Source organism: Terrapene carolina, unplaced genomic scaffold (genome assembly GCF_002925995.2).
Source record: "Terrapene carolina triunguis isolate 2854851 unplaced genomic scaffold, T_m_triunguis-2.0 Scaffold843, whole genome shotgun sequence".
NCBI classification, from domain to species: domain Eukaryota; kingdom Metazoa; phylum Chordata; order Testudines; family Emydidae; genus Terrapene; species Terrapene triunguis.
The window spans coordinates 174,079-187,453 of NW_020665194.1; the positions used below are offsets into that span (position 1 = coordinate 174,079).

Here is a 13,375-nt window from a genome sequence, read left to right on the forward strand (position 1 = left end):
AGATTTATGATGTGACAAAATGTATATATCCTAAACTGTGCATTCAAAACTCATCAGAGCAATTGTTGGGGATCTGATTTTAAATCATGTTTTAGGAAATGTGGCCCTAAACATCTAGGTATACTTTGTGGTGAGTAAGTGTTCCCCAATTCAAGTCTAGTGCTTCTTAGTTTGGGTTCTATTATTTGCTCCCCAGAAATATTCTTTGCCTGTCCAGTTTTGGTTCCCACACCTGCTGTCCTAGAAAGGATCTGGTTTTCCAGATGCCACTGATAACAGGATATTCTAATAATAGAATATACATTCATATTATAAACACTATTTAGGACTCTTGAAAATCATCTGTCTACTGAGCATAGAGTATGTTCTCCATAAAATATCAGAAGTTAAATTCTACGGGGTTGCAATGACATGCTCCCATGTGCATACATAAGGCTTTATAAAATGCGCCATGACTCTGTGTTCCTGTCCTTCATCTTTTCTTTCCCTGTTTGTATCTCTTCATTTCAGAAACAGCTACAAACTGAGAAGCAGAAGATTGTGTCAGAATTTCAGCAACTGTGCCACTTTCTGAAGAGACAAGAGTGACTCCTGCTGGCCCAGCTGGAAGAGCTGAATAAGGAAATTGAAAAGAGGAGGGATGAGTATGTTGCCAAAGTATCAGAGGAACTATTCTCTTTCAGTACCCTGATCGGTGAGATGGAACAGAAGTGCCAGCAGTCAGCAAGTGTATTTCTGCAGGTGAGATGGTGTTAGAAACACCCCAGAACCTTTCACAGGGAAAGAAAGTCTCTTAGCCCTTCAGTTTTGGAGTGTAGGAGTGAATGATCAGAACATACAGTATTGCTAAAATATGCATTATTTTTCCTTAAGGGCTTCATCCGATGCCCATTAAAGTCAATGGAAATATACTTCTTGAGTACAATGGGCATTGGATCGAGCCCTAAATGAAAAAAACCCAAAACCTTATTTTGAATTCTAATAGGAGAAGACTCCTTCAAAAATAGCAAACTCCAAACTCTGTTCTCCCTGTCTTATAATGCAAGAGAAATTCAACAAAATTAGAAGGTTACAAATTCAAAACTGAGCCAAGGAACGCTTTTTCACCCATCAATAATTAGACTGTGGAACTCAAAAAATGATCGGATCTTTATATGAATAATGGAATATCCAGAGTGATATTAAACCTCATGCTTCATTTCTTCAGCCAGTTGCTAACTGTTAGAGAGCAGGATGAGAATGTGGGGGGCAGATTATCTTACACATTCCTCTGAAGCATCTGGCACTGTCCATTTTTGGAGACAGAATACTGACTAGATGGACCCCAGGTCTGATCCAGTCCGGCATTTCCCATGTTCCAAGCACTAACTCCAAAAGATAAAAGATGGAACCTGTCTTTAATTATGGAAATAGCTAAGATTGAAGCTGAGTTTCCATTTTATGCCTGGTTTTGCCACTCTTCCTACCTACCACAAAAAGGGAAAGTATTGGCCATAAAATTGATACCTGAGCTCTGAGGGTGTAGTAATTTTTTTCTGCCAGAACTGAAGTTAGTTAGGAAAGGTGTTCATTACATGTGGTATCCTGAATGTATAAGTAGTCATTCAATTCCAAACGCTTTCTAATTATTTCAATTTTCACAAAGTGCCTTTAAGTAGCAAAGAAAGAAGGTGAGAAATAAAACGTAGCATCCTGGACTTCTCTAGCTGATATCTAGGGTCAAATTCTTTGTTGCGACCAGTACCTGCTGTGGGCAGCATTCTTCACTCCTCTGGTCTCCTGCATTGAACCTGGGGTATAGGATAGTCACTCTGTACCCCAAACCCATTGTTCTCACCCATCCTCAACTTCCTGTCTATGTCAAGAAGTCCACAGGACGGGCCTTCAGAATGCTTGTGGGAGAGTGGGGGAAAAAATTACAGCATGGGGCAGCACAGCATGGAGGCATCCCTCCCTCTGGAGCCACTGGAGTCTGCAGGAGGGGATCTTCCCCACACCTGTGAGTGTTCGGAAGATCCTTGTTCAACACATCACAAGACTGAGCCCTCTGATTCCATGTGCCAGCTAGTTATCCAAATGTCATTACACAAAGAGCTAGTGTGCCTCCACGAACAAACTTCCTGGGCCCAGATCCTGAACTTACAGCTCTTTTCCAAAAGAGCAAAGGCAACACATTTAATATTTTTGTTTGCATTAATAAATAATAAATAATTTCACTTTGAACCTCAAACTGTGAAGACAAAGTGAGTCCCCTCCAGAGCAGGAGGGATCCTTAGTATGAAATTTGGGATTGAATTTCCTTTTATCTTTCTCCTCTAGGACATCACAGGCACCTTGAGCAGGTATGTGACTCCTCCTTCTCCCTCCACAATGCAGAGAAGTGATTTTGAACACAAGACATTTCTCCCCATGGTCCAGCAGTCAGGGCCGGCTCTAGCATTTTTGCCGCCCCAAGCAACGCAAAAAAAAAAAAAAAAAAAAACCACGATCGCGATCGGCGGCAGCTCTACCGGTGGCAGGTCCTTCGCTCCCAGAGGGAATGACGGCCCCGCCACCAAATTGCCGCCCAAGGGCCAGACGTGCCGCCCCCCTCTTCACTGGCCGCCCCAGGCACCTTCTTGCTAGGCTGGTGCCTGGAGCCAGCACTGCCAGCAGTGCAGAGTGTGGGGTTGGTTCCCAATCTCCCTCCATTAAATCTAATCTTGGGGCTGTTGTCATTTTGACTAGATTCCAGAATAGAGCAGCCTGAGAAAAGAGTGATTTACCTACAGACAGGGTACTTATTCATAGTGTAGCTGGTGGAATGGATATTGGGGATGGACAATGCATTTTTCATTTCTAGGTCATAGACTCCAAACTTCACCTAGGTGGGTAGAGATGGAAAGTCAGGGCCATCTGATGACTATTCAATGAGCTGTTTATTAATTGTTTCTTATTATGCAATGAGCTCTATCAGTGTGCTGGGCGTGGCAACAGATATGATGGAAGAGACGTTCCCTGCTCTAAGGAGTTTATAATGTGCTATTATCAGTAGTACTATGGCAGTGCCTAGAGCAGGGGTTCTCAAAACGATTTTTTTTTATGTCCTCAGAGTGCAGCCACCAACTCTTGCTGGTGGCCGCACTGACAATTTTTCCTAAAATACTTGATTAACTTTAGGAAAAACAAATAAATATGCACATGTCCAAATAACTTGTTTATTTATGTAGGGTTTTTTCCAGACTCAGTAGTAAAAATAATGTACAATTGTCTCTGTTCTTTACTGGACCTAAAACAGAATAGAAACACAAATAAGGCGCTTTGCATGTTCTTGTCTTTTTTCTTGTTGTTTCTTTTGCTTTTTTGGTTACGCTTCTTTTTCCTCTAAGACTTGCTAGCTGGTAAGTCTTCTGCTGTGAAAAGTGATATTTGTATGTTTGTTAATGTCACATTTCACAGCAAACTTACTCAGCCCTGGCAAGTTAAACCCTGGATGGGGAAGTGGGCACGAAGGCAGTGGGGCCCCAGGCCGATGGTGGGGTGGTGAGCCTGGGACCGGAGCCTGGAACCAGAGCCTGCCACTGCATGGACGGAGCCTGCCTCCCCTACCCCCTGGGAAAGTGGGGAATTCACCAGCTGCCTGCACCTCCAGCATTTGTCTCTGGAGGGGGACAGGGCCCAACCGCTGCTGGCAGCCCTGGGACAGGGGCCACTACTTTGCCCTCCCCCCCACACCACCCCAGGAGGCTGTGGCTGCAAGAAAAGGCCCTGATGGGGAAACACTGGCCTAGAGGCTCACGGCAAAATCAGTGTCCAACGTGCTGGGCACTGCACAGACACATGGTAATAGACAGTCCCTGTCGCCAGTACCAGGTTGACCATAGTGCCAGTGGCACCATGGTGCTGGGCTCAGAGTCAGAAGGAGCCCCGGCCAGCCCAATCCCCCGGCCGGCTGAGCTGGCCAGGAAAGCTGCCCCTGCCCCTGCTCCGCCCCCACCCCACCTCTTCCCACCACTGCTCAGCCCCGCCCCCACTCTGCCCCTTCCCCCCCAAGTCCCCTTCCCTGAACTACGCATCCCAGGGGACTGCAGCAGGGGTCGGGCCCACCCTGCACTCACCGGGTGGCGGGAAGTGGAGCAACCTGGCCCCAGTCCGCTCCGCTCCGCCGGCTCCCAGCCATGCTACCAGTGAGTGCTGGGGAGCGGTTCCCCCCCCCCCAAAGTCCGGGAGCCAGGGGAGAAGAGCTGAGTGGGCTGAGGCCGGGTCGCTCCACTTCCCACCGCCCCGTGATTGCAGGGTCTGGCCTGCCCTGCAATCACTGGGCGGCAGAAGTGGAGCGACCTGGCCCCAACCCGCTCCGCTCCGCCGGCTCGTGCTGGGGGGCGGTCTACCCCTGCCCCCCAAGCCTGGGGAGGAGATGGAGCAGTGGGGAAGGGGCATGGGATGGGGAAGAGAAGGGGATAGGGGAAGCAGGGGCAGGGGGAAAGAGGCAGTGGGGAAGGAAGGGGGTAGGATGAGGAGGAGATGGGGCAGTGGGGAAGGGGCATGGGATGGGGAAAAGAAGGGGATGGGGGAAGCGGGGGCAGGAAGGAAGCTGAAGCCCAGCATGCAACACCCCCTTGGCAGAAGCTGGGGCTCCCCTGTTAAGCAGGCCCATCCAACCCTCACCCTGACAAGTCCCACCTCCCCTGCATCTGTACCACCCCGATGAGCTCCCCCCAGACACACCTTCCCCACTGAGCCCCGACCACTTGCACCTGGATCCCCATCCAAATGAACCCCACCTCCACTGCACCTAGACCCCCCCACTGAGCCCCAAACACCTGCATCTGGATCCTCTGCAGAGTCCCATTGCCCCTGCACCTGGAATCCTCCAATGAGCTTCTGTGCATCCAGATCCCCCCACTGAGCCACCCGCACCCAGATTGCCCCACAGAGAACTCTCTTACCCCCACCTGGATCCTCCCACACTAAGTCCCTCTGCACTTGGATGCATTTTTCAAGTATTGGCTCATCAAAATGAAGGGGAAGCTGGCAGTGTCACAGCTGGTAGCGTACCCATTCATGGGTCAACAGAGCATTTAATCCTCCAGGGTCTGCTGAGCTACAACCATTCACTAGAATAAAACTTCATTTTAGAAAAAAACAAATATGAATGAACTCCGTCACGAGTAACACTGGGTTTGCTCTTCTTCAGATGTGAGAAGGAGAAGTTTCAGAACCCAGTGGCCTTTTCTTCTGAACTGCAATGGAGAATCTGGGAATCTTCTCAAAACTCTGCAATTCTGGAGACCACAGTGAAGAAATTCAAAGGTAATAAACAGTCATCTGGAAAATTGTGTAACATCTATTACACTGATAATTGACCAAGGTGGGAAAATCACTCAGGGAAAATGATTGTGAATTGATAGTCAACTAATCATTTGGAGCTTATGAATTCCCTATTTGTGTCTCAATGCAGCATGTACAAACTGGGTTAGGCTGTGGGGTTTTTCCTTTCTTATCAACAATAAACATTAACCTTAGCCTGAGCTTCCTCCAGAATTCACTGATTTTTAAGTATGTCTGTTTGGGGGTTTTCCCTGCAAGTCCTCCTCTGTCACCCTTAGTCCCTCTGTTGCTTTAGAGTCTCTATCTTTTATCCTTCTGAGCTGGAGATACTGGGTTTGTCTACACTGCAGTATAAGCGTGGGGTTCAAATTTGGGCTCAAGACTAACCCCCATCCGTCTACACACAAATCGCACTAACTCAGCGCTCAGACCCAGGGTCCCAGGCCCCAAAGGGGTGGACAGTCCAAGCCTGAGTCATGCCAGGATGCAGGGTTCAAGCCCTATTGCTTTGCAGTGTAGACGGAGCCCCACTGGACTCATGCTCTGGGAGTCCACTGGAAGAATCCCACGGGCCAACTTTCTTTGTCTTCTGGACAGTCAGATTTGGCGGACAGTCAAGTTTTTCCACATTGTACCACGAACAAGGGGCTTGAGCAGCCACATTTTGGCAGGGCGCTAGGAAGTCCGGGCTATGAGTGGTTGAAGTTGGGCCAACATAATGGAGTGTAGATGCTGGAGCCCCAGATTGGGACACAAGGTTCAACAATTCCTAATCTGCGTTACAAATTAGTGTAGACACTCAAACCCTAGATTAACAAACCCAGGATCTGCTAACTCAAGTTCTGCTAACCCTGGGCTTACATTGCAGTGTAGACATATCCAATGAGACCACCAAGTCTGTCGGAAAGGATGAGTCAGTTGTACTGAGTTGGGTACTAGTGGTACAGAAGCAGATTTAAGGTTGTTTGGATGCTAATCAGTGAAAACATTTCTGTGTATTGGTCTGTATGGGAATTGTGTTATTTCAGAAATGTTTCTGTAACCACAGTTTTTAATGTTTGGGGTTATTTTTTAGTTATGTGTGTAATGGTTTGTATCAGTGGTTCTCAAACAATTTACCATTGTGTGCCACATATGCATCCCACAATGTGTTATGTGATCCGCATCTAATACGACCTGGGCTGCAGCTGTGTGCTGATTGGGCCGCAGGTAGAGAACCACTGGTTTATGTTGATCTGTATTGCACTTAGCCACCTTAACCAAGTTAATACAGTTTGTTTTCTTTTCATTCTTCTTTGGTTTTGGAATCTTAACAATGTGAATATATTCATTAAATGTCATTTTGTCATGTTTCTCTTTTTCACCATTTTCTTCCTCTAGACACGCTGTCATCTAGACAACAGTTGGACAAAGGTAATTTCTGGGATGAAGTGAAAGATAGTGGCTCACCAGCAGCCCCACAGTTGAGGGTTTTGTTTCAATTTTGCATTTGACAGGGGCTGAACACCATATTACAGGGGGCTACACAGATCTTTCCTAAAAACAGAAAAGTAGATTCTTTTCTCTATTATAATTTAGAATTTTTAAATAGTAGGTGGGCTAACCAGATGTGCTGGGTTGGAGGAGAGGGGGCGAGCAGTGTATCTCTGTAGAGATCTAAGAGTTAAAAATGAGTCTTTTAGGGAAATCAGAGAGGAACATCTCACCTCATTTTCACATCTATTATGCACATACATCACGTCCCCTGGCAATAGTTTTATTATTAGCAAATAAACAAGTAGTACAATAAAGAATGGGAAAATTCAACATACAAAAATATAAAGTAGAGAGATAGAAATGTACAAGTCAAAAGAAAAAAATGTTTAAAATGTCAAAAGGGATTAGGTAGGCATCACATATTAGCAGACATGCCAACTCTCACGAACTGATCATGAGAGATTTCTGAGTAAATTAAGCCTCACTCATGATCTCGCGATAGAGTTGTGGCTGAAAAAAATCCTGACATTTGAGAGTTCTAAAAGTGAGGCTTAATTTTACTTAGCACTCCGGTCAGCCACCCTGGGCATGGCAGGGGCTCCCGCTGTCAGCCACCCTAGTGCAGCTGCTCCGCTGCCAGCCTCAGAAGTAGGAGAGGGGACCCCACTGTAGCCCCCCAGGCCTGGAGAGGGTGAAAAACCCTAGGAGGAGCAGAGGTGAGGCTGGGAGGGCTTTATTATGGCTTGGGGGCTACAGGGGCCCTGAAGTGTCGGGGAGGGGGGCTGATGGGTTGGGGGAGACGGTATTGATAGTGGTTTCTGAGCAAATCGGGTGAGTGCTGGGAGGGTGAACTGAGGGCTGTGGTGTAGGGGTGCTGAACTGATGGAGTGGTGATGATGGGGGCTAGAGGACTGAATTGAGGGGGCTGGGTGGGGACTGAACAGATGGGGGACTGGAGGACAAGATTAATAGCCAGGCAGGAGACGGGCAGATGTGGTGGTGAGAGATTCTGCAGCAGAAGCCAAAATCACCTTATCCAGTACATGGGAGAGCGGGTAACACTAGTTGTCACATGCGCACACCCTGGGGATTGGTTGGAGCAGTTCAGAAATCAAGAGACTGACCTAAAAACCACAATACGATCCTTTTCTAAAAAATGTCATGATTTTTGGGCCAGTCTAGTGAGATTTGATCTCTTGAAGTTGGCAATACTGTATTAGCCATTGCAGAGCCTTGGGGCCATCAGTGTGGAGTTTGGAAAGTCGCCGATAGACCAGCACAAGACGAGCAGCCATTCAGGAAGTGTGCGGTGTTCTCAACCACACCGCAGCTACACAGAGTCATGGAGGACCAGTGATGTCTCTATAAAAGTAGTTTTTCTATTGCGAGGGAGGGGGCTCTGCAAGGAGACAGGGCTGTGAAGACTTGCATCGTTGGACAGGGGCACTTTGGATTTCGTGAAATCCTATGATGCCAGGATCTCTAATCATAGGCTTCAGCTCCAGAGTACCCATGAGGAAAAATAAGTGGCTGCTCAGCCCCCACCGACAGGCAAGCTCCCCTCTTTACCCCCTCCCCCTAGCGCCTCTCGCCCGCGGCAGCCCTGCTAACCAACTCCTCCCTCTCCCTGCCAGCGACTCCCGTCTGCAGCAAACAGCTGTTTTACAGGGTTCAGGACGCTCCGGGAGGGAGGGAGGGAAAAGCAGGGATGGGGTGTGCTCGGGGGAAGAGGCAGGGCAGGGGCTTGGGGGAAGGGGTGGAGTGGGGGGTCAAGCACCCCCCAGCTAGAGGGAAAGTTGGCGCCTATGTAGATCACATCTGTGGGGAGAGGTGGATGCAGATGGGGAAAGATTCCATGGGCCTGATTGTCATGCCCTTTTATGCTGCTCTGTCAGAGCAAAGGGGCCTTAACATGCCTGGAAACAGTCCCCAGAAAATAGCTCTTGTGCAAGGGAGCCACCCCCCGCCCCCCCAGTCCATGTGAAGTTGGCACAGGGGCTCTACAGCAACTCTGCTCCCAGCCGTTATTGTAGGAGTGGGTTGGGGGGGGCCACAGCCAGCATACACTGCGCTATGGCTGCTCTGCTTTGGAGCCCTGAGCCCCCTGTAACTTACACCAGGGGCCAGGTATAATAAAAGGAAGGACAAAGGTGGCTTAAACCCACCTCCCTCTAACCCCCCTTGTCTTTCCCCCAAGCACAAGGATGGAATAACTGAGAATCAGACTCTGGGTTTGGGGGCCTGGCTCAGCAGAGCTGATCCTTTCACTCTGTCTGTCAGGGGCGTGAATCCCCCATGCATGTTGCTGAGATCTCAGCGCTGCTCCCATTCAGAGTTGGGTAAAGCCTGGAGGGGGAGATTGCCTGAGTCAGTCCCCAGCTGAAGCAGGTTCTGTCACTGAGAGGACCAGATCCTCCCCCAGGGCTGAGCTCTGCCCCTAATGTTCTGATTCTCTCTCTGCAGCGAATGTGACTCTGGATCCAGACACGGCCCATCCTGAACTCGTCCTGTCTGCGGGTTGGAGAAGTGTGAGAAGGGGACACACAAGGAAGGCTCTGCCCAACAACCCTGAGAGATTTGACACTGAGCTCTGTGTGCTGGGCAGTGAGGGATTCACCTTGGGCAGACATTACTGGGAGGTGGAGCTGGAGGTGGAGGTGGAGGGGAGGGGACACTGGTCTGTGGGGGTGGCCAGAGAGTCTGTGAGCAGGAAGGGACGGATCAGCTTTAACCCTGAGCGGGGGATCTGGGCTGTGCTGGGCTGTGAGGATCAGTGCGTGGCTTTCACTGCCCCTGAGCAGCGCTTCCGCTTGTCCCTGAGCCGGGCACCCCGCAGGGTCGGGGTTTATCTGGACTACGAAGCGGGGCAGGTGGCACTTTTTGACGCGGGTAGCGGGGACCCGATCTTCACTTTCCCGCCGGCCTCTTTCGCCGGGGAGAGAATCCGCCCGTTCTTCCGGGTAGGACTCTGGGGCCCAGGCTGCCAGCTCACATTGTGCCCCTGAGGTGCCCTGTCTGTCCCTGAGAAACAGGCTCCTCTAGCCCCCACCCTCCTGATCTTTTTGACCCTGGAGGACTGAGCCACCCAGTCTACCCCTCCCCCAATCCGTACAGACAGGGCTGAAGGGGGAGTGACGCTCTAGCCACAGCTCTATGGCTGTGGAGCTTTGTGTGAGGCGCTCTAGGCTGGGTCTCTATGCTCCTGGGAGGCCAACTCAGTGTGGAGTGGGGGGGGGTCCCACCAAGGAAGGAGGGAGCCACTGTGGGAGGGACCCAGCCGAGGGCCAGGGAGAGACCCCTCAACTGGGGGCGGGGGAGCAGGAGGAGGCCTGGCTGAAGAGGCTGGAAGGGCAGTGCAGGGGTGTTTAAAATCATGTTAGCTGGTCGTTATTTAGCCACAACCAGCTAATATATATTTAAATACAACTGTTAGTGTGTGTACGAGGTGCAAAGGCTGGAATTTTCAAAAGAAGAATTTAAAATGAAAAGTAAGGGAGGGGAGGCTCTGCTAGAGGACCTGGGCAGTTTTAGATACAGTACCAGGCACGTAGGAGGATTTTCACTTCTGAGCCATGGAAGCAGAAATTGACTTTTCCTTTCCAGATTTAGCTAATATTCAGAAACGGAATCTAGCACCTGCCTTCCAGATTTGAACACCCTCAAAATTCAGGAGTGCTCAAGCTCAGTTTGGGCAGCTGTTACTTCATTTTCCCCAAATCAAATATACTGATCCACTGTAACTTGCTGTAGAAAAAGTAGAATAAATTGAGCAAGAAATGCTTCCCAGTGGTTATTAGGATGGAATTGCTCTTTTCAACAGCCATTGCTTTTTTTTTTTAGTTTTATTTGTTTAAAAGGAAGACAGTGATATTCCCCATAGAAACAAAGAATGGAACAAAAGAATAATAAAGGCACCTCAACTTTTCCTCATTTATGTAGGACAGTCTTATAATATGCATCCAGATATCCTCCAATCACACAAGCTGAAAATTGTTCCACTTTACTGCAGTTCTGTAACCATATGGGAACCAATCCTGTCTGTGTTCTGTGCACATCCAAAATTCCTGCTGAATGACCCGCCCTGGGAGCGAGTTACCAGTGACCCAGGGCTGGGGTGGCAGGAGGGTGCAGTTGGGGGGGGAGAGAGAGAGCCCAGGGCTGGCGGGGGGGCAGCCAAAAATTTTTTTGTTTGGGGCAGCAAAAAACCTAGAGCCGGCCCTGGTTGGGATGCAGGAGGGGTGCAGGGTGCGGCAGGGGGATCAGGGCAGTGGGTTGGGGTACAAGAGGGGTGCGGCATGGGGCTCAGGGCAGGGGGTCAGGGTGCAGGAGGGGTGTAGAGTATGGCAGGGGGTCGGGGTGCAGGAGGGGTGCGGCATCGGGCTCAGGGCAGTGGGTTGGGATGCAGGAGGGTTGCGGGGTGAGGCAGGGGTTTCAGGGCAGTGGGTCGGGGTGCAGGGTGCAGCAGGGGGCTCAGGGCAGGGGGTTCGGCTGCAGGAGGCAGGATCTGGCCCGACGCGTACTGGGGGCAGGACAGGCTCCCTGCCTGCCTGCCCTGCCCTGCGCCACTCCGGGAAAAGGCTGGAACGTGGGGAAGGGGGGGCGGAGGGGTGTGTGTGGCTGTTGCTTCAGGCACCGCTCCCAGCAGCTCCCATTGGCCGCGGTTCCCCACCCTACTACTACCCACCCTATTACTCCCATGGTCCTTTTGGAATTTTGCCCAGGTCTTCAAAGGTCCACTGATTTCAATGGAAGTTAGGAGCCTAAATACCTTTGTGGATCTGGGTAAAAACTGTTGTGGATTTTTGATCTATCTTTGACAATTAGAAAGAGATGATGTCCCCTTCACCAGCCATTCCCCACAGGCGGCAGGGAGCTCTAGGTGATGCTGCTTTAACAGGAGAGGGGAAGGGAGGTTGGAGCCAAAATGTGCCGGAAGGTTCCATGGCAGTTGGGATGGGATGGTGATTGGCAGTTGGGGTTCAGATTGGCAGTGGGTAGCCTCTATCAGCACATTACCACCTAAAGGGAGAAGGCTTCAAGCCCTGAGTATTAAATAGGGGGCAAGTCACTGTAATTAGACTAGATCATTAGTATTTAAATTAAGAGAGAGGGCATTTATTTCTCATACATTAGGGGAAAGCTGAGCAGTGGGGAGTTTAACCACCTTCACCTCCACACCCCATGAACAAACACAGACCTTTGGGGAATGACTCACACAAATGGTTTCCCTCCAGAAGCACAAGTGGCTGCAGTTTAAAGGAGGAAATGATAAGCAGGCCCAGAACTGAAGGATTTTTGTTAATCAGTAATCAATAATTAGAAAGGAAAGAAGCCAAATAGGGTATTTTATACAATATAATAAAATTATAGAGAATAGGGTGATCAGACAGCAAGTGTGAAAAATCGGGACGGGGTGGGGGGTAATAGAAGCCTATATAAGAAAAAGACCCAAAAATCAGGACTGTCCCTATAAAATCGGGACATCTGGACACCCTAATAGAGAAAGTTTGCAAAAGCTGAGGGGATTTTATATTCATAGTAAATAATTAGAGAGAAAAGGGGCCAAATTTGACGGGATTTTACTTGTGAATTAGTTTTTGCCCCATTTGTCCCCTAAGGCAATTTTACATCAATATTAAATTATTTGAAAGAGAAGGTACAACATCTGAGGGTATTTTCAATTAGTGTATGAAAATCAGACCAAATCTGAAGGGATATTTTGTCTATAATTGACAAATGTAAAGAAAAAGGATTTAATATGAGGAGACAGTAGATCATAGGAGATCTGGCCACCCCACGCCATCTGTCTATAATGTTGTCATAACTATAAAGGGGAAGGGTAACAGCTCTCCTGTGGACAGTACTATAAAATCCCTCCTGGCCAGAGACTCCAAAATCCTTTTACCTGTAAAGGGTTAAGAAGCTCGGGTAACCTGGCTGACACCTGACCCAAAGGACCAATAAGGGGACAAGATACTTTCAAATCTGGGGGGGGGGAGGGAAGGCTTTTGTTTGTGCTCTTTGTTTTGGGTGTTGTTCGCTCTTGGGACTGAGAGGGACCAGACATCAATCCAGGTTCTCCACATCTTTCTGAACAAGTCTCTCATATTTCAAACTTGTAAGTAAACAGCCAGGAAAGGCGTGTTAGTTTTACTTTGTTTTCTCAACTTGTAAATGTACCTTTTACTAGAGTGTTTATCTTTGTTTGCTGTACTTTGAACCTGAGACTAGAGGGGGGTCCTCTGAGCTCTTTAAGTTTGATTACCCTGTAAAGTTATTTTCCATACTGATTTTACAGAGATGATTTTTACCTTTTTCTTTAATTAAAAGCCTTCTTTTTAAGAACCTGATTGATTTTTCCTTGTTTTTAGATCCAAGGGGGTTGGATCTGTATTCACCAGGAGTTGGTGGGAGGAAGAAGGGGGGATGGTTAATTTCTCCTTGTTTTAAGATCCAAGGGGTTTGGATCTGTATTCACCAGGGAATTGGTGAAGGTCTCTCAAGGCTACCCAGGGAAGGGAATCAGCTTTGGGATGGTGGCAGCGGACCAGATCTAAGCTGGTAGTTAATCTTAGAAGTTTTCATGCAG

At 48.8% G+C, this 13,375-nt stretch overlaps 1 pseudogene; it reads left to right on the forward strand.

The window, feature by feature from the left end:
• LOC112103232 overlaps positions 1 to 9,791 on the forward strand; it is a 16,088-nt pseudogene extending 6,297 nt beyond the window's left edge.
• The last annotated feature ends 3,584 nt before the right edge of the window (positions 9,792 to 13,375 follow it).